Here is a 22,997-nt window from a genome sequence, read left to right as displayed (position 1 = left end):
GGAGTTCTCCGATCTTGTCGCCCAGGCCGGTATGACCCTAGCCCTGAGTAGCATCCTGCCATCACCTAGAATGACACCACAGTACAAGGACAAAATGATTGACTTTAACAATTGGCTACGCTTCTGGTGTCATTCTAAGGGAATCCAGTATCTGTCTGCCTGGGATGACATGATCAACAGACCACGTTGCTTTGCCAGAGATGGCCTGCACCTGTCGCCCTTGGGATTCCGGATACTGGCAAAGGCTCTTGCCACCCCTATAGTGCCTTTTTTAGGCAAGGTTCAAATGACAAATTCACCACCGTAACAGATACAAGCAAGCAAAATCTGAGGGTAATGCTACTCAATGCTAGAAGTCTAAACCTCAAAATGCACTCACTCGAGGCACTCCTAAAAATGGAAAACATTGACATCTGTGCAGTGACAGAGACCTGGTTCAAAGCTCCAGAGAGCACCCCTGCATTACCAGGCTATAATTCATACCACACCTTTCGGCCACCAAACCGGGACCGAAACGCTAAAGGTGGAGGCGTGTCCATATTCATTAAGGATATCCACACCTTCAAGCTAGTTGCTCAGCATAATGCATCCAAGATTATCCAAGTTCAACTAACTCTGGGCAAAACCACAATCCAGATTGTAGCTTGCTACAGACCCCCCACCATGCCCCAGGATTCCCACTCCTCTTTTCTTGATACACTGGAAAATATTAAGGTACAACCCAACACTCTAATAATGGGTGATTTCAACTACCCTACCATTAATTGGGAAAACTACTCATGTACCAACTCTTTTGCTCAAAGTTTTCTGGAAATCATCAGTTCCAACACCTTGGATCAACTTATCCACACCCCCACCAGGGGCAGTAATATCCTAGACCTAGTCATCACCAACATGGGTGACTGGTGTTCCACACCAGAGGTCAGCTCCTCGTTGGTCAGATCTGACCACAAGCTAATCACCCTAGACATCCACATCCCGCTCCCACCCCCCATTAGGAAAACAACCGTAAAACATTTCTCCAAAGCCAACTTCATGCTTCTTAAGACAGAAGTGGCAAACTTCACAACACCCATGCAGATGGACAATAGAGGTCCGACTGCTGAATCCTGCACAAATGCGCTTTATAAGCACTTATATGAGTCAATGGATCATGCTATCCCTAACAGAACCAAGATGCTATCCTCCAAAAAATGGAAGCCAATCTGGTGGTCTTCTGCCATAAACAAACTCTACAACAGAAGAAAGAAACTGTTGCAAAAAAGAGTAAAATCCCACGATTGGAGGAACTCCCTGGTCAGCCTCAGTAAGAAGCTAAGATCCCTCATAAAATCCTCCAAAGCTAGTTATGAAAACAAAATTGCCACTGATTCTAAAGACAACCACAAAGCATTCTATAGCTATGTCAAGAATCTCAATGGCAACACTCAGATCTGCTCTGAGTTACAGCACAAGGACACTAAATATACAGAACCAACTGATATTGCCAACATCCTGGCAGATAGATTCAGTGATAACGTTACCCCCCTCTCACCCCTAAAGGGCCCATCTTTATACCGGAAGACTGCAAAGTTCCTGTAATCACGGCTGCACAGGTAAAAACCTCACTCTCCAAAGCCAAGAACACAGCATCCATGGGACCTGACAACATCCCAGGCTGCCTTCTACATGAACTACAGAATGAACTGGCACCCCACCTAAGTACAATCTTCAATCATAGCCTCACGTCAGGCTTTGTGCCCATTGAATGATGCACTGCGACAGTTATCCCACTCCACAAAGGGAGGGCCACAACAGACCCCGGGAACTACCGCCCTATTAGCCTGACGAGCCTTGTCTGCAAAGCCATGGAACGTACCATCATGAAACTCATAAACAAAGTCATTGGAGATCTCCAAACTCTGGACCCCACACAGTTTGGGTTTGTAAAAGGCAGATCATGTCTCCTAAACCTGATAGACTTCTTTGAAGTAGTCACCAAAGCCATAAATGAGGGTAAGGTGGTTCACACAGTCTATCTAGATCTCGCCAAGGTGTTTGACACCATCCCCCACTCTGGAATTATAGATAAACTCACTAAACTAGGTATAAATCCCTATGTCACAAGATGGGTTGCCAACTAGCTTACTGACAGAACCCACACTGTGAAAGTAGCAGACTCCAAATCAGACTTCAGACCAGTGACAAGTGGAGTACCACAGGGTTAAGTCCTGGATCCTCTCCTGTTTGGTATCTACTTCTCTGAAGTACAGGCTAACACAGAAGGTCTTTGGCTAACTAAATTCGCAGATGACTGCAAACTAGAAGCCATAATTGAAACTTCTAATGATGTGGACATCCTACAAAAGGGCCTCACTGAGACTGATGCCTGGTGTCAAGGACATGGTCTCAAGCTCAATGCCAAAAAGTGCATTGTCATCCCCTTTGGTAAAAACTCTGTACCCATGAACTACCACATAGGCGGTAGTCTACTTAACACCGAAAGTGTGATAATAGACCTTGGGACACAGGTGGACCGTAGTCTCTCCTTTGATAATCACATCACCACAGTGGTCAGGAAATCCTTCTATGTAGCACACCTCATCACAAAAGGTTTCTCATCCAGGAAAAAAGAGGTCATTGTTCCCCTCTACTCATCACTCATTAGACCCATAATAGAGTACAATGCCCTTTTTGGTATGTACCCCACAAGACATCTATAACAACTGAAAAGGCCACAAAAATACCTCACAAAGAGGATTACTGGCCTCAAACAGATGCCTTACGCAGACCGTCTCAAAAAACTCCAGCTTTACTCCATCGCATATAGCCTACTCAGAGGCGATCTCTGCCTAACATACAAAGCTATGTCAAACCCGGAGCTGTTGGACATGCTCCACTTAAAGAAATCCCAATCCCTCCAAGCTACATGCTTTAGGGACCTAAACCTTGTCACCACAATAAACAGAACATGCTGGAGGGATAGATTCCTGTCCCAGAGACTTCCCATACTCTGGAACAGACTACCTATCTATGTCAAACAGAGCTCCTCATTAGCACTCTTCAAGAAAAATCTTGATGATTGGATGGGTAATAGGAAATTCACCCCGGGGATCACTTCTGTGGTTCTGCTTGACAGGGGCACAGAAAAATAATTTTCTTGGGTGGCGAAAGCCAGGGTACCTTTTTGGCTAGGCTTGTATAGGCCCTAGGGCCAATAGCCTAGTACCTACCTATGAACCTATAAATGAGCTAGGAATGGAATGTTTTGAGTTTAAATTATAATAAAGTAAAATGTTTTCCTTTAAAATAGTAAATTATTTATTATATTACTGGATTTGTTTTTCACTAAAAGTTATTTTGCTTTTAATCAAAATATTTATTAACAGCAAACAAAAGTAGCAATATGGGTTACATTGGCACCCAGTTTTACATATCTTGTAATGTCATATAAGGAAGAGAATTCACTTTACACAGATGAGAATTTTATACATATTTTATTTTATTTTTGGACATTTTATTAATGATATTTTAATATTTGACAGTACTGCAGAAATGTGTTCGTAAAGAAGATGGGTAACATGAGAGCTTTCTTGTAATTTACTTCTGAGCTAAGTAAAAAAATCTGAGAAATATTTGGCTTTAATTACATGTAAAAACAATAACTGGAATATATTTTAAATGAAAATACAGAAGAAAATCAGTTACAGGAATACCTTGTTACATTATTCTAGTATGCATCCCATACATATGAAGAATAATATTCTTTATGGGCAAATGTGCAGAGCAAATAGATGTGCTATAGAGAAGAAATACATTTTAGAAGAAATGAAACATATCAAAGATAGCTGATGCTTAGAAACTATACAGAAAGAATAATAATAAATGCCGGTGAAAGTGTTGAAAAGGAAAGACAAAAAGCGATGAGTGTAAATACTGTTATACTTAACCCTACTGGTTATATCACAATAATGCATTGTCCATCAGGGGATGATCCATTTGGAGATACAAGAAAATCTTTCAGCTTCTTTTGTTAGGGGTCGCCACAGCAGATCACCAGTCTGCAGACTGATTGGCAGTGGAGTTTTTATGGTGTCATGTTGCCAACCCAGCACCCAACCTTCACCGAAGGAACACACGCACCTACTGCATGCCTTTAAAACTCACTCGACTGCAGGGAGGACATGCACACTCTGTACAGAAGGCGCTCCAGCCGAGAATCAAACTGGAGAACCTCTTGCTGTGAGGCAACAACACTAAAAACTGCACCACTTGGGAATACTAATGTATTTAAAAGAAAAAAAAAAAATGATGATTTTCATCAGTTGATCACTGCTGCAGTAGCCTTTGCTGTATGGACTATATCCTGTTAAGCATATAACAGTTGGACAGCTTCTAAAGTCTAAGGGCACCTTCCACACCCCAAAACCATTAACCAGTTCGAGCAAACTTGAAGAAAAAAATTGGTGTGGGCATTGACCCTTCAGAGCTTTCTTGACCCCAAAGAGTACTCCTCCTGCAGGCCTTTGACAATCAACAGTTGGCTAACACTTCTCCCGTGCTGAGCAGGTAAGTTCCCTTTGGGTAAAAGCATCCACATTTTAATTTTATGATGAAACTGAACTTCTGCTGTAAAACTACTGGTTTCATCTCAGAAAAAAAGGTGTTTTTTTTAGAGTCTCATGTGACTTATATCACTTTTTAACAGAAACATTTCATTTTACTTTTGAGGAAAAAAATGCCTTTCCTTTACAAAGGTTGTGTTTTATTATTTTTGGAGGGGCTAGGGTAAGTGTTTAAAGTGCTTTTCACTACGTTGTTTGATAGAAAAAGCAACTATTTAATACTTATTTGTTTTGCCAACTACCGTTGCCTGGGTTCACCAGGGTTCAGTCATCTTTTCGAGCTTCACTATGGAACATCTTATGATTTTTTTTAATATATTTATTGATTTATGTATTTTATTTACCCTTTGTTGACCAGGTTAGTAACACTATGCCAGTAGACTCTCTTCATGGGAGACCTGAGGTGGTATTTATACTACTATGGAAAATTTAGCCAGGGCATTGTGGAACTTCCCCTACTCTTTTTGATAGGTGCCATGGGATCTTTTGCATCTACCTGTGCTACAACCAACTCAAGCAAATGAACCTCAGTTTAATGTGCCATCTGAAGGATGGCACAGTCAGGAGTGCAGCACCTCCCTTATGCTGCACTGCAGTATCCTTGGTTCTTCCTTCTTCCAGTCACAAAAAGATAAATAAAACATTTTCAAACCTGCCTATGCCACTTCAACAGACTTCTCAATTGCCTGAGCCACAGGTTGATGACTGTACTGTAGCAATTTATGGTTCCTTGGACAATTCATATTTTTCCTTAGCTCCCTGTAGAATAGTTCCTACATCATGGATGTGTTTTTCACAGCCTGTACCGTGCCTGAAAGCCATCCTGCTGCCCCTAAGAAAGTAGATATATTGTATAACGTTTTTCAGTCTTATAAGTTTTTATTTTGTAACCTCAGATCACACCCATCAGTGATTTCCTTAGTAAATTTTGTTGCTGCTAAATATCTGGGAAATGCTAATCTCTTGTTGTGTGTTAGATTCTTGCAGCATCAGTCAGTTGTTAATGTAAACATTGGCTGTGAGTGATTCGGTCATATTTAAATGTTTTGTGATACTCTTAACCACTGAAAATGGGAAAAGGGGTGAATTCTTATGGAGTAAAGGAAATAGTACTTGGCAATTGGAAAATATTTCAGACTTACCCTAATGTACTAAATGTTATAGATGATAGGCCAGAAACTTTCCCTCACATAATCCATCCATCTCATTACTGGATGACCTAATTTCCTCTTGCCTTCTTCCTGTTTATTCCAAATCGTCTTCACCAGATTGTCTACTGCTTTCATGCACTTGGATCTAAACCACTGTAATCTTTTCTTGTTGAACTTCTCTGCCATTGGAACTACTTTGGCCTCTGCTCTAATGTCATTCTTTCTTTGTCTATCCCACAGTATATATCCTTCTACCTATAGCAAACATTTCATCTTCATCACGTCTGGCATCCTCAACTGCTCTGACTTCACTGCCAAAGGTTTTCTGCCATGCAGTAGTGCTGGACACCACTGTTTTGTACACCTTACTTTACAGCTTCTTTGACATTCCTCTGTCACATATTACTCCTGCCATTCTGTGGCAGTCAGCTCTGAGATTCTAGCTTTGACCTCCTCATTCAGACTTACCTTCTCCTCAACCACCCACCCATCCACTATTTTTCAATTCTGTCTCAATTTTCAGCTTCTTCTAATATCCTCATTTGCTGCTGTTACAGCTGCCATATCTATACTCAGTTTCATCCTGAATGCCTTCAGTTTTGTATTCCATTCCCTTATCATTTGCAGAGGTTTAGGTAAAATTAAGAGGTGCAGCACCCTGCAGGATAAACTAAAGTAACAACTCAGAGGATAAATGAAGTATACCAAAGCCAAATTTTAGGTAAATTTAACCTCCCAGGCCACGGACAACCACAAGGCATTCTTTACCTATATCTGCAACCTCAAAAGCAATATTCAAATGTGTGCAGACCTCATTGTAAATGGAACCAGCTATACTGAGCCTGAAGATATAGCAAACCTAGTGGCTGAAAAAGTCAGCTCCAACATTAGCGGTCTCTCCTCCTCAACCTCCGCTCAAGAAATATCATCAAATATAACTCCACCTGCCATCACGAGGGAACAGATCCTTAATGCTCTCTCTAAGGTGAAGAACACTGCATCAATGGGCCCAGACAATATCCCTGGATGACTTCTAAATAGCATGAAACATTATCTATCAGGGCCTCTGGAATTGCTATTTAACTGTAGCCTCCAAACAGGCTTCATGCACCATGAAGGGAGAACAGCAACAGTCATCCCTCTGCATAAAGGTAGGCTATCTATGGACTCTGTAAACTACAGACCCATAAGTCTCACTGTCTCATATGAAACCAAACTGGGCTGGGCTGGGTCCAGTGTCTCGAGGTTTACTGTGTCATTATTGATAATTTCCATGATAATTCTTTCCATGGCTTCGATCATGGATATGATCAGTAATGACATAGGAAACCTCCAGACACCGGACCCAACCCAATTTGGTTTTATCAAGGGCAGGTCATGTCTGCTCAACTTAGTGGACTTCTTTGAGAAGGCCACCAAAGGGATGAGGTCAAAATGGTTCACGCTGCCCACCTTGACCTGGCCAAGGCATTTGCCACAATCCCCCCACTCGGGTATTGTTGACACACTTGAGAAGTTAGGTACAAAGCCTTATGTAACCAAGTGGATAGCTAGCTCACTCAAAGACAGGACCCAGGAAGTTAGAATTGGGGAGTCCACCTCTACAAAGAGGCCAGTCACAAGCGGAGTCCATCAGGGATCAGTCCTGGACTTCTTCTTTTTTGGCATTTATTTCTTTGAAGTCAAGGCCAATTTTATTGACCTCTGGTTGACTAAATTTGCAAATGATTGCAAATTTGGAGTTGTCACTGAATCATCCACTGATGCAAAATTTCTCCAGGAATGGCTGACACAAACAAAAAGCTGGTGCCAGAGCCATGGACTAAAACTAAATGCCAAGAAATGCATAATAGTATCCTTCAGGAAGTCATCCACCCCTGATAACAATCATATTGACAACACTCCCCTAAGAGTTGACAAAGTAGTCAGGGACTTGAGAACACACATAGACAGCAATCTAGAGTTTGGTTATCACGTGTCTACAGTAGTGAGGAAATTATTCTATGCTGTGCAAGTTATAAACAAAGGTATGGCATATAGAGCCAAAGAAGTCATTGTCCCACTGTATTTAGCATTCATCAAACCTATCACTGAGTACAATGCCTCCTTTGGTATGTACCTAACCAGGCATATACAACAATTGGAATTTCCACAGAGGTTCCTCATTAAAAGAATACAAGGTGTGATGTCCCTCCTCTGGGCCAGTGATCAAGGAGCCACAATCCTCACCACTAATGCCAGTGGAACATGTTCAGTGTGATAAAAATAGACAGGCACAATATTTTCAGATGCAGATCTCTGCACCAAGTACAATTTTCCTTAAGAGCACACAGGGACTGCACACTCCAATCCTGGGGCTGGGCTTTCTCTTCAGGCCCCAAATAAGACTGTCCACTAACCACTGTAGAGCTGAGTGATTAGTTGGGTGTTCTAGCCAAGTCCTCCACCACCCTATCTATGAAATCATTGTTCTTAGTTTCCCTGGTGAAAGTAACTTTCACACACACAGTCTCTTTGAGATACAACCACCTGGGAAAGGCTGGCACAGCTTACCCACTCTGCCACCTCTACCCAGACTATAATATAGATCTGCTGCCACCAGAACACCCAAAGGCAGCTGCTTTAAGGCTCTTATCAGGGTGCCAAATTACTCTTATTAAAATTAATATTTAACCAAGCACCAAGACTTTGAGGAATAGCCACAGTGCCACTAAATAAATGTTAAGTACTCTCAAAGGTTAAATATTTTCTAAAAGACCGGCCACAATGAAAGGCTTAGATATATTTAATATGAAATGATAAAAAACATGAAAATACCTAATATCTATTTGCAATAAACACCAAAGTTTCAATCTCAGGAAATATAAAAAAACAATACAGATGGAGAGACTCAGGACACATACAAAAAAACAACATTTAGCTAATCTGACTATATGTTTCTAACTGACTGAAGAATCACTGTTCCGTAGTTGCTTACTAAAGCAAGGCAAGATGAACATGGATGAGTGTCTTGTCAGATCCCAAAACAAAGTGCACACCTCACATCTCTCACTAGTATTCAAATACAGTTTTAGTGATGGCTACAGAATGAGATCACATCTGGTCACCTGATTCTGAGGTTCCCGCTTTACCCTCTCACTAGAAACTGAGCCAGGATCTGCCACTGATCTGTCACAATACCTACATTGAACTTTAGCTAAGTTTATTACAGCAATCTGGAAATTGTAAAACAATTCCAGCGCTTCCACTATACCTGCAGAAACTAAAAATCCATTCTCTGGCACACCAGTGTAACAGTTAGTTCATCACTAAGGACAATAGAGCAGGATCCATGCCCATGCTTTTCTTCTCTGCCTGCATTCAGACCTGTGAGATAAAATCTTTATGGCCTAAAACCAAGTCATTTAATTTCAGGCTATTTTTCTTACAGTTAGCTGGACAGAGCTTAACCCCTTCCCTTCCAGTATCCCCTGTTAAAATATATGCATTTCATCAGTTACAACAATGCTGTCCAGCAGGGCCCACTGTTGATACATTTTTAACACAAGCATATCCTTTACAAATATATTTTTAACACAAGCATATGCACAAATCAATTTGATATTCAAATTATATATATTTAATTTCAGAACTTCAGCTAGCTTTACTGGTATATGTTACACATGCACACTGTCCTACTCCCCCTGGCACAGCTGGCACTACCTCACATCATCACACAGGGCATAAGTAACATATCCTATGTAGACTGCTTCAAGACCATATCCCTGCATTCTGGCTCCTACAAGCTATTGAGGGGAGATCTATGTCTGGCATACAAAGTATTGTTAGACCCACTCTGATGGATTCCTTGCATATTAGCAAAACAAACAGCATCAGAATTATTTATTCTAAAGACTTAAATCTTGCCTGTGATATAAATAGAACCTGCTGGAGAGACAGGTATGTATCCCAGAGACTACCCCTTCTCTGGAACACGCTCCCCATCTATGTGAAGCAGACTTCATCCCTAACTCAATTCAAGGGCAACTTGGCAACTGGATGGCGAATAGGAAATTCATCTCTGATTTGGCACCTATGTCTCTAATGGACACAAGCAGCCTGCAAATGGTTCATCACCCAGGCCTCTGCCTGTAAATGTTTCACCTCCTAAGCCCCTGTTTATACTTATCAAGGGTACCAGAACTTATCAGAGATTTGAGATGCATGGCTAGGCTTAAAAAGGCCCTTGTGGTCCTTGTGGTCATTAGTCTAGTAAACACCTATGAAACTATGAACCTATTACTTTAAATAAAACATACAAGCTGACAAATTATGGTCTATGTAGCAAACTGAGACATGATTTACTATGGTAGTATGCATTAATGGTACTGCAATAATGAAACACAAAAAGACGACCAGCTAAATTTTAATATGCAGAGAAAATCATTGTGCTATTTTAATTGAAAATGCATACACTCCACATAGTTTGCTGTTAAAGGATATCTTGCATAAATTCCACTTGAAGGTGCGGTTGTATACATGTGGGTTGTCAGGGACAAACCATGATGAGAGAACTAGTTTCCTGACGTCGGTTACTAAGTACAAAGATATAAAACTGCACTTATAGAGAGATCAAATGATTCACAAAAAGCTGCTCTGCAGAAAAGTGGAATTAAGATGAAAATTCAGAAAGAAAGACAAGTTATATTCACTTACACATCTAATGACCAAGACCATGAAAAAGAGCATTTTCTCTGGTTTTTATCTTTGCTTAGTGTTATAGAGCTTCATCTGTCCCCGTGTGTCCAGTTCAGCAATATGTAAAAGCATTTAACTCCATGTTAACTGACCATTTACTAAATAGTTCTCAATCTTCCAGTCCATACAAGAGGAAAGACAAATACAAAAGGGAAACAACAATACGAGCAGAAGCAACTGGTCTGTCTGTATAGAAGATGTTTCTAGTAACAGATATCACTAAGTACTAGAACCAGTACATATACTGTTTTGTGACCAAATATTTTCTCTAACTTGCCACTAATGAGAAATATTTTTGCAGCAGGTTGTGGGTAAAAACATTATAAACGTGCACATAATTCTTGACTCTGTAGCTTTTGAACAAATTCCTGAGTTGGTATACCAGTAATTTTCATATCCTCTGTCAGCTGCTCCAGATCTGTAAGTGAAAGTTCAAAGAAGTAGCTATGTATATCTAAAATAGTCTACTACAATAACTGAACTTTTAAATAATCTAACAGATGAATGGCTACATGTTTTCAGTAGTGAATAAAGCAGAAAACAAACAGAGATTAATTATTATTAAATGCAATTCTGGTCTGTTTGCATATGTGTAGTATTTAGGCCTTTGGTTCCTTTGCTGTAGAGCTTGAGTGAGTCCTGGTTCTTGGACTGGACCTTTTTTATAGCACTGCTCTGCCAGCTGGGCAGAGTCGGGGGTTAAATGGGGGGTGGCATCATTAGGTCAAATAAAATGATCTGTAGTACTTTACCATACCTAAACCTCCAAAATAAACCAGTCACCTAACACATCTCAGCAAGAAACAGAATCTAAACTCACCTTACTAAATATGAACCTAAGAAGTATGTGCAATAAAATCCGTGACATACATGCCTACCTTGTCACATACACTCCTGATGTAGTCATGGCTACTGAAGCCTGGTTAAAAAAGAAATAAAGGATAATGAGATCACCTCCCCCCCCCATACAATATACTCAGGCATAACAGACAAAACAAGCATACAGGTGCTGCAGCAATCATCTATAAAAATTCCCTAACCATCACCTTACTTCCACAGGAAATATCCACATCTAACAATGCTGAACTTCTAATAACACTCCTAAAAATCAACAATAGGAAAACTATGTGTTTAACAGCAATTTATATTCCACCAGAGAATAACACTGATACAGTTGAAAGCATCCTGTATTGGCTATCCCAACAATTAATCATGAAACTATAATACTTGGGAGACTTAAATATAGACTGGCATCTCATAAATTCCGCTACCCCCACTGAATCCATAAACTTGCACATCTTCAGACAATTAATAACCACACCTGCTAGAATCAACAAAACTTCAGGAGGCACTCAACATTTGACTGATTGCTAGATACTGCTGTTGAACACTTTAATAACATATTCTTACAGAGCTTAAATAATCTAGCACCAGGACGTAATAAAAGAGTAAAGTCCAACCCCACACCATGGCTGACAAAAGAAACAACAAAAATCATGACAGAAAGGGATAAAACCTGGAAAAATTTGTATAAAAATAGAACTCAAAATACCTTCTAGCAATTTAGACATCTTAGAAACCTTGCAAAACTCCATGTCAAGCAGGATAAGTAAAGATACTATACTAACCTATGAGACAAGCATAAAAACAACCCAAAACCTTTTTGGTCATAACTAAATGAACCACTCCACCATGGCATTAATAGTTACATCAGAGGGATAACCTCTAAACCTGAATTTTTCACAGACAAGTCTACTCTCTTTACCAAAAGCACTGTCATATTTAGTGATTCTATTAACACGTATTAGTTGACTTTTTGCAATGTTATCTTTCATCCCTTTCGGATGCATACTACTATAATGTAAATAGTTGTTATTTTGAACTTCTTTTTTGAAAACCTTAGTATAAATCTTCTCACCACTCTTTACCACCTCTACATCCAAATATTTAATGCTGATGGTACTAAACTCTGCTGTAAACTGCAAATATGTGTTGATACCATTCAAATAAGTAATACAATTATTTAAACTGTTTAAATCCCCTTTCCATAAAAGAAAAACATCGTCAATAAATCTGATGTAAAATCTAATTTGATCAGAAAAAATGCTTTCCAAAATATTTGTTCTTTCCCAGCCTTGCATGAATAAGTTGGCGTAGCTGGGTGCCATAGCGGCACCCATTGCTACGCCATTCATCTGATGGTAAATGCAATTGTCAAATTCAAAATAATTGTAACTTAAAATTATATCTAGCATTTCCATCAGTAAATCCACTGTATTTCTTGAATAAACTTTTGAGTTGAGTAACTCTACCCTAACTACTTCCAGTCCTTCTGTATTGGGTATCATTGTGTATAAAGACTGGATGTCAAGGGTAACTAATATATCCTTTTCTGCTAGTAACAAGTTTTCCACCTTCTTTTTAAAATCAAATGTATTTTTGATGAAGGTTGGACCTTTTTCAACAACTCTCTGTAGATGCCTATCAGTATAAATAGCTAGTGCCTCAGTCTAACTGTTCACACTGGACACAATTGGTCTCATGGGTGGATCATTCAAACACCTATGTATTTTTGGTAAACCAAATATACATATTGCATTCATATTCAAGCCATATTCAAGTGATGTACCTATTTCAAATGAGTTTAAAAAGCCAAGTTTGTTTAATCCCCCTTTAAAGAAAGAATTAGAAATTTTTTTAATGACCACAGAAATGCAAATTATAGATTTGTTGAGCCAGCCTGCTAGTTTTAAGTATTATAATTTGAACAAACATGAAAACAGTATTCTTAAGTGCCTCTTGAATAATCCGGACATTTTAATTACTAAAGCAGATAAGGGTGGAGCTTTGGTACTGTTAGACAGGCTTGAATATGAACGCAAGATGTATGATATGTTATCTGACACAAAATTTTATAAAAAAGTTTTCTTTTCTGAAGTCAGAAAATCATTTGCATTTGTTGATTCTATGGTAGAGGAGTGGTTTTATACCAATAGAATCACAGATGAGGTTAGAAAGTATTTAAGAACCCCTAAGTTGAGCCATATATTTGGTTTACCAAAAATACATAGGTGTTTGAATGATCCACCCATGAGGCCAATTGTGTCCAGTGTGAACAGCTAGACTGAGGCACTACCTATTTATGCTGATAGGCATCTACAGAGAGTTGTTGAAAAAGGTCCAACCTTCATCAAAGATACATTTGATTTTAAAAAGAAGGTGGAAAACTTGTTACTAGCAGAAAAGGATATATTAGTTACCCTTGACATCCAGTCTTTATACACGATGATACCCAATACAGAAGGACTGGAAGTAGTTAGGGTAGAGTTACTCAACTCACAAGTTTATTCAAGAAATACAGTGGATTTACTGATGGAAATGCTGGATATAATTTTAAGTTACAATTATTTTGAATTTGACAATTGCATTTACCATCAGATGAATGGCGTAGCAATGGGTGCCGCTATAGCACCCAGCTACGCCAACTTATTCATGCAAGGCTGGGAAAGAACAAATATTTTGGCAAGCATTTTTTCTGATCAAATTAGATTTTACATCAGATTTATTGACAATGTTTTTCTTTTATGGAAAGGGGATTTAAACAGTTTAAATAATTGTATTACTTATTTGAATGGTATCAACACATATTTGCAGTTTACAGCAGAGTTTAGTACCATCAGCATTAAATATTTGGATGTAGAGGTGGTAAAGAGTGGTGAGAAGATTTATACTAAGGTTTTCAAAAAAGAAGTTCAAAATAACAACTATTTACATTATAGTAGTATGCATCCGAAAGGGATGAAAGATAACATTGCAAAAAGTCAACTAATACGTGTTAATAGAATCACTAAATATGACAGTGCTTTTGGTAAAGAGAGTAGACTTGTCTGTAAAAAATTTAGGTTTAGAGGTTATCCCTCTGATGCAACTACTATTGCTTTGAGAGAAGTCGACTTTTTAAGATATAATGAAGCTACAACCAATGAAACTGCCAAATGTAATAGAGATTTTGGTGTCCATATGCAAATTAGCAACTCAGTTGATAGCCACAATATTAAGAAGTTAATAACTAATAATTGGAAAATATTACAAAGTACAGCTGAATTTAAGGGTAGACTAGGCGGTAGACCTCAATTTATGTACAAAAAAGGCAAAAGTTTTAAGAATTTGTTTCAGAGTAAGATGGACAAATCTATTAGCTTAGACACTAAAAGGCTAGGTATGTTGGTGTTTTAATTGTAAGTTATGTGATTATTTGTTAACGGATGTATGTGAAGTCATTATCAATGGCTTTAGGTATAGTTTTAAAAAATCTTTTAGTTGTAAAAGCAAGTATGTTGTTTATTTAATTTTATGTCAATCATGCCCTTCTTTTTATGTTGGACGCACTGTCAGAGAACTATACAAACATGTATATGAACACAAGCATGCTGTTGAGATAGGGGATTTAAAGAATGCTTTAGCGAAGCATTATGCTTATAGTAAATACAGCATCTAGTTTAAATTTGTAATTATGACAGAAGGTTTGATGCAGAAAATGAATTAAGCTGGAATAAGTATATGTGGCAAGTGAGATTAAATGCCTGTTTTCCACCTGGCATAAACAACAGAGATGAGTTTATAGCCTATTTAAAAAGAAAGGGCTTGAAGCATCACTTAAAGAATATATGATTATTTAATTATTTAATCAATTAATTAGAAGTTTGATAGAATGTGCTTTAAATTAGCAATGTTTTGAGTCATTATTCAGTCTGAAGAAGTCACTGTGATGAAAGCACTTACTGTTTAATGCTTTTTTATTAAAGTTCTTTTTGTCATCTTTGGGTGATCCTTGCCGTCTTTTTATTTTTACATATCCAGAGATGGGAAAACTAAGGGATCCAAAATCCCATGAAGCCCTCTCAAAATCTTGAAAATCCTGTAAAACTAACCAAAAAGGTGTTTGGTGTTTTCATTTTCCTGACTCTGCCTCTCTGGGAAAAATATATTGATTGTGACCTAACTTTGTACTTAGCATTTCCTTTAAGAAATATACCCTTCTGGAAAAAGTTGTCAAAATGGATCTGCTGTATAGACCAGAATTCTGTTATCCCTGAAATGAGCTAGTATGGATTCCCTCAACTTGATAGACAGATCCAGTCACGGTCAGTCTTGTAAGCAGTACATGTTAAAATTTCAGCTTCTTTGGGGATCTCTGTTTTAGAAGGTTCAGTTCATATGTACCAAAGAAATAAGCAAACCTATTCACCCAGGTATGGCAAGAAGGCCATGATCTAACTTTCTTTGAAACATTTCTTTCTAATGCACCCACCGAGCTGGATACTTAAAATTAAAAAAAAAAAAACCTCTCAAGCATGACTGCATAAGGATGTAGTTGAAAGAAAAACAATAAATGGACAAAAAATGATGGGTATATCATGATCAGATGTTTCCCACTCCACTGGTTTCTCCTTAATTTGGGGATTCATTGCTCTATCTTGGTGTGATGTTATCAAAGTTAGATTTTTTTACACTAAATATTTCACTTCACAGGTAATCCATAATCTCAGTTTCTATTTAGTTAACTTCTCCATTACTAATCCTCTTTTCATCTTTTCTTCTTTGTTTTTTTTTTTTATTTTTTGTATTGTAAAGATTGTTCATGTCCAGATGCCCTTGCCTGTTTTTCTCTTCAAATATCTTTGTTGCTGCTTGTTTTGTACTGACTAGCTTCCTTTCTCCTTTGCATAAATATTACACCATATCAAATCTCTTTTTCTTTCCCATGTCCACGTTTCTTCTTCAGATGTCTCCTGATCCTCTTGTTTCTGCTTACTTTGACGACTCCGTGTTCCATCATGCTGTGATATAACATGTGTTAGACTTTCTGCACTAAATCCTTCACTTCACAGGTATTCCATAACTTCAACTTCTATTCTGCTTTACTAATCTTCTGTTCTGCATTCCCTTTTTGTGATCTTATTTTTTATTGTAAAATTTTTCCATATCTGGATGCCTTTGCATGTATTTCTCTTTGAATATCTTTGGGTCTGCCTTTTTGTATTGATTAATTTGGTTTTCTCCCTTGCATAAATATTGCACCATATCAGATCTTTCTTTCTTTTCTATATCCATATTTCTTTCTTATACCATTCAAAAGTTACTATCAGACTGAGCCAAAATCCCCAAAAGGCACCAAAAATACTATTAGTAAGCTAGCTTCTTCTTGATGAGTTCTAAGAAAAATCTTCCATATATAGAGAAAATTGGCAGAAGGCATATCTAAATGATAAATGCCTTTTGTAGGTAGGGCCATGTAGAATTTTCATTTGCCCAGAGGTAGTTTTCCCCTTCTGAATGGCCAAATGCATTTAATAAAATGATCACTCATACAGTCAAAATACAATGTTGCAATGTTATTCATTACAGCAGACTGAAAATATCAAATTAGGTTACCAAAGAGTCTGTTTCTAGGCCTATGGATTATACATTTGTGGACCAAACCACCCATTTAACAAGATAAAGTCCCAAAATTTTAATAGAAACCACGGCAAACAGAATGCATGCCAGAAACAGTCTTCTCCAACAAAACAGATGACCATGCAATTTGTCCACCTTAATGGAAATGCTTACCATATCACAAGGTGCTTTCAAAGCCGCAAGCATCATTCCCATGTCTTAAGAGTTATGCATGACTAGTGACAAATAATCCACGTATCTTACATACCCATGAAATGCAGATTCCATAGTTCTGTCTGTATATGAATATCCTAGTGTGAATCAGACTAGGGCAAATGCAGAACAGAAGGCTGCACAAGAGATCCTCAGCTTTTATATAAATTCTGCAACTTTATCATGCACATATCTATTGTAGTTGTTTGATGTGGCCTGAACACATACAGCACAATGCCTAATATTGTGGACCATGCCTCAAAACATTACCCTTCTCATTTATTCAATGTTTTACTCCTTGTGAAACCCATCTGCGCTTACTACAATTGCAAGTTTCTACTCTGAATGCTTCTTCTTGGGCTTCATCCCACAGTAAAGGATCTACATGTCTGGACCAGTATTATTGTCCTTTTCACATTTAAAGTATTTGAAGGTAGCAGACATGAGCAGAGAAGGATGAATGACTGCTACCTCCCCTCTTTTTTAGAAAGAGCTTTCTTAATATCCTGCTTGTGCTACATCTAGCTGAAGTAATGGGTAGGCAGAGAGCATACTATGTGATAACAGCTGACATTTCAGTGTCTGATGCATGTCTGCACACATATACAGCATGCTCACTACCTCACAACCTGGTAATCTGGGGAAGAAACCTGGAGAAAAACAAGCTGTCGACAACTGGATGAGCCGTGAAACTAGATGGGCCCCTGGCCTCAGCATGTTATGACATTCAGTATGAAGTGTCACTTGTACACATGGGTACATAAGGTAATTAAGGCAAAATACTTCAACCATTCTGGAAAATAATATGTGATATATGAATAATGAAAAGAAATGTAATCATGAAAGTAAGCCATTCAGATAGAGTGAATGTAAATATGGCTATTAAGTTCCCCTTAAAAGGGATTGCATGCAGTAATCTCAATATCATCCAATGATTACACTAATAATCAGTTCTCATGAGGGAGGAGACTGGATGAGTGAATGTTTCTGTCCTAAGGTTTTACTGCTTTCTTTGTAAGGAAGCAATTTGCTTTCTCTTTGACATTCAGGACCAAGGTGTTAGCTGTCAATGCTGTTAATGATATTGAACATACATAAGAAAGAAGCTGGAAAGAACACAGTTCTAGGGTAACTGGTGTAGTTTATGTACTCATCTTCTCATATTCCCTTTTTTAAATTAAACATTTAATTAATTTTTTTGAAGGTGATGAGATATCACACAGTTCATTAGTCATTTTTGTAACTGTAACTGGTAACTTCAAATATATTTACAACTAATATTTCCATAGAGGCATCAGAAATTCACTCAAGTCTCTATGTTTATATAATCCCTAGCTTCAGCATATAGGTCTTTCCTGTTGCAGTGCTTTGTCAAATTTACTGATAAGTGTCGAACAGAGGAATCCTTGTTAGAATGCAGACTGTAATGATGTTAAGCAACACAATTTGCATCGCTCACTTTAGGAAAATAAGAGGCAAATAGTTGTATCCTTATCCTTAGATAGTTAAAGTGACTTTTCTAGTACTCTGCTGACTTGTGTATTTATGTAACAAGTATAATCCCAGACAGTTTTGCATACTTTTAAAGGACAACTACACTAAGAGTACAACCTTTATGTTCACCAGTACACATTCTACAAAATGACCCCTGCACATATAAAAAGTATGGCTTACCTGCTTCTTCCCTGCTTTTGTATTTGTGTGCTGTTCAGCTTCCCCACTGCACAATGTATTAGGTTTGAATAAAATCTCATATATAGGCGTTTGTCACCCTGGCCAATACATCATGTTATGGATCATATTTCAATGCTTTTGCCCAAGTAAAATCCCACATAGTAAGGTATTTATGGTTCTCCATTCTTTTCCATGCCCTGGGCTCACAAACTTTATGATTTTTACAGAAATTCCTTTTTTACTGTATACTGTTATTTGCAATTGCTTTCTCTCCCTTCCCTCTTGCTGTAAACCTGTTGCATCTTTGGGAAGTCACAACTCTTTTATCTTTGTAGAGTCAGAAGAAACCACATACAATGATAAACTGAATGATTTGTGGAATTAATTCCTATTTTTTCCAAAAAATTCAAATTAAGCATAGTTTTGTACTTAAAGAGGACACCGATTACTGCGCTGAGTTTAAAACAGGTCAAAGAACAAAAAAAAAAAAAAAAAAAAAAGAGTTTCACTAAAAGGAAGTTTCAGAATATTTGTTTAGACCACAGCCTCTAAATGAACAATATACACTGAAAAATATTTGTACTAAACAGGAGAGTCTGTTTGTGACAGTAGATGTAACGTCAGTATACCTGGATATTTCACATGCTTAAAAAAATCAGTTGGCATTCAATGTCTCATAAGGCCACTTACAAGGTTCTAAAACACTGTCACTGCCCACTTTAAGAGTAAAACTACCTTTACAAAACAACCTTCATGACTCAGAAGTATACAAGACAACAATTCCAATATGCCCTCCTTTTAAAACTGCTGTAGGTGAGACAGAGCTCTCTAGCCTGGGACCTGCAAACTGGAACCTGCCTTCTAACATCAGATATCTAGAAACCATTAAAAGCTTCAACGATGTACTTAAAGAGCATGCACTGAATCTAACTACAACTGCTACCATGGCAACAGTTAGGTAACTTCTCATCCCATATCATGAATAATAGACTGCATTTAAGAAACTTTTCGCAGCCTCTTAATGTAGCTTCTGATATGCATATATTCAACATGTACGTTATGATTGCACTGGATCTTTTAATCTTACCCTGTATGCATTAAATCTTGGTACTGTGTGCTGAATTTTATGTGCTCATTGTTAGTTAGAAAGACTGATGTATTTTCTGCTCTTTGAGCTTGGGGTATGCTTGAAAAGGGTCAGCAGAGCTGTCCACTTACTTGGTGAACAACTAGTAAATAAATAAAAATAAATGGTCTAGGAATGAATGGTTTGAGTTTAAATCATCATAAAGTAATGATGTTTTCCTTTAAAAGAATAAATTATTTATTATATTACTGGATTTTTTTTCACTAATAGTTAATTTGCTTTTAATCAAAATATTTATTAACAACAAACAAAAGCAGCAATGTGGGCTGCACTGGCACCCAATTTTACATATCTTATAATGTTATATATGGAAGAGAATTTGGTTTACACAGATGATAATTTTATACATAGTTTATTTTATTTTGGACATTTTAGTAATGATATTTTAATATGGGACTGTACTGTGGAAATGTGTTCATAAAGAAGAGGGGTAACACAACAGCTTTCTTGTAATGTACTTCTGAGATTAGTAATAAATCTGAGAAATATGTATGTTTAATTATATGTAAAGACAGTGAATATGATACATTTTTAATGAAAATACAGAAGAAAATCAACTACAGAAATACCTTGTTACATTATTCTAGTATGCATCCTGTACATATGAAGAATAATATTCTTTATGGGCAAATGCACAGAGTTAATAGATAAGATATAGAGAAGAAATACATTTTAGAATAAATGAAACCTAGTGAAGATAGTTCAGGCTTAGACACCATGTAGAAAGAATAATAATAATAAATACCAGTGAATGTGTTAAAAAAGAAAGGCTAAAAACTGATGAGAGTAAATACTGTTGTACTTATCCTTACTGTTACATCACAATAATGCATTGTCCATCAGGGGATAGTCCACTTGGGGATACTAATGCATTTAAAAGAAAGAACTGATGACTTTCATCACTTGATCACTGCTTTAGTAGCCTTTATTGTATGGGTTATATCCTGTTAAGCATATAACAGTTGTCCAGCTTCCAAAGCCTAAGGGCACCTTCCACGCTCCCAAACCATTAACAAAGCAAAGTTGAAGAAAAAGAATGGTGTGGGCAATGTGTCCTTTAGAGCTTTCTTGGCACTGAAGAGTGCTCCTTCTGTGAGTTTGTGATGATCAACAGTTGGCTAACACTTCTCCCTTGCCGGGCAGATAAGTTACTTTCAGGGAAAAACTTCCACATTTAAATTTTATGATGAAAATGAACTTCTTCTGTAAAACTATTGGGTTTATATCAGAAAAAACAGTGTTTTTATAGATTGTCATGTGACTTGTCCCCTTTTAACATAGGTTCATAAGGTCATAGGTTCATAGGTTGGCATTAGGCTATCAACCCTAGGGCCTATACAAGCCTAGCCATAACAATTCCCTGGATATTTCTTCCCACAATATTTACTTCCCTGGACCCCTGTCTAGCAGGGTGACTGACATGATCCCCGGGGTGAATTTCCTATCTCCCATCCAATCATCAAGGTTCCTTCTGAAGAGGGCCAAGGAGGCGCTCTGCTTGACATGTATGGGCAGTCTATTCCAGAGTATGGGGAGTCTCTGGGTCAGGAACCTATCCCTCCAGCATGTTTTGTTCATTGTGATGACAAGATTTAGATCCCTGGAGCATGTGGCTCTGAGGGATTGGGATTTCTTTAAGTGGAGCATGTCCAACAACTCAGGGTTTGACATGGCCTTGTATGTTAAGCAGAGATCGCCTCTGAGTAGACGATATGCCACAGAGTATACCTAGAGTTTTTTTAGACATTCAGCATATGGCATCTGCTTTAGGCCTGTGATTCTTTTAGTGAGGTATTTCTGTGGCCTTTCCAGCTGTTTCAGATGTCTTGTGAGGTACATACCAAACGGGGTGTTATACTCTATAATGGGTCTAATGAGGGATGAGTACAGTGGGACAATGACCTCCTTTTTTCCTGATGAAAAGCCCTTAGTGATGAGGTGTGCCACATAGAAGGATTTCCTGACTGTTGTAGTGATGTGGTTATCGAAGGTGAGACCACTGTCCACCTGTGTCCCTAAGTCTCTCATCACACTTTCGATGTTTAGTGTACTGCCACCTATGTGGTAATTCATGGGTACATGTTTTTTTTCCAGAGGGGATAACTATGCATTTCTTGGCATTAAGCTTGAGCCCATGGCTCTGGCACCAGGCATCTGTTTCTGTAAGGCCCTTTTGTAGAATATCCACATCATTTGTGGATTCAATAATGGCTCCAAGTTTGCAGTCCTCTGTGAACTTTGTTAACCAGTGTTCTTTAGTATTGGCCTGTACTTCAGAGAAGTAGATGCCAAACAAGAGTGGGCCCAGGACTGTACCCTGAGGTACTCCACTTGTCTGGAGCTGGATTTGGAGTTGGCTACTTTTACAGTCTGGGTTCTGTCAGTAAGCCAGTTGGCAACCCATCGAGTGACGTAGGGATTTATGCCCAGCTTAGTAAGTTTATCTATGATTCCAGAGTGGGGGATGGTGTCAAAGGCCTTGGTGAGGTCCAGATAGGCTGTGTGGACTGCCTTACCATTGTCCACAGCTCTGAAGACTGATTCAAAGAAGTCAATCAGGTTCAGGAGACAAGATCGGCCCTTCACGAACCCAAACTGGGTGGGGTCCAGTCTTTGAAGGTTGCCAGTGTCTTTGTTTATAAGTTCCATAATAATGCGTTCCATGCCCTTGCAGATCAGGCTTGTCAGACTGATGGGATGGTAGTTCCCAGGATCCAAGGTGGATCCCACATTGTGGAGTGGGATAACTGTAGCTGTGCACCACTCAGTGGGCACAAAGCCTGAGGTGAGGCTATGATTAAACATGAAACTTAGGTGAGGTGCCAGTTCATTTTGTAGTTCATGTAGTACACAGCCCAGGATGTCATCTGGTCCCATGGATGCTGTATTCTTAGCTTTGGAGAGTGCGGTTTCTATCTGTGTGGCCATGATTACCGGAATTTGACAATCTTTTGGTATCGAGATGGACCCTTTAGAGGGTGAGAGGGGGGTGAAGTTGGCACTAAATCGATCTGCCAGGATATTGTAAATATC

General features: G+C 38.3%; 1 protein-coding gene across 4 annotated transcripts in view; it reads left to right on the top strand.

Moving 5' to 3' along the window:
* The window catches only part of LOC122811923 (carbonic anhydrase 6-like), a 255,244-nt gene that overhangs the window by 76,748 nt on the left and 155,499 nt on the right, over positions 1-22,997 (top strand). The window lies entirely within an intron of this gene.

Source organism: Protopterus annectens, chromosome 9.part0 (assembly GCF_019279795.1).
Source record: "Protopterus annectens isolate FY-2018-M chromosome 9.part0, PAN1.0, whole genome shotgun sequence".
NCBI classification, from domain to species: Eukaryota; Metazoa; Chordata; order Ceratodontiformes; family Protopteridae; genus Protopterus; species Protopterus annectens.
This window is presented reverse-complemented; position numbering and strand designations above follow the sequence as displayed.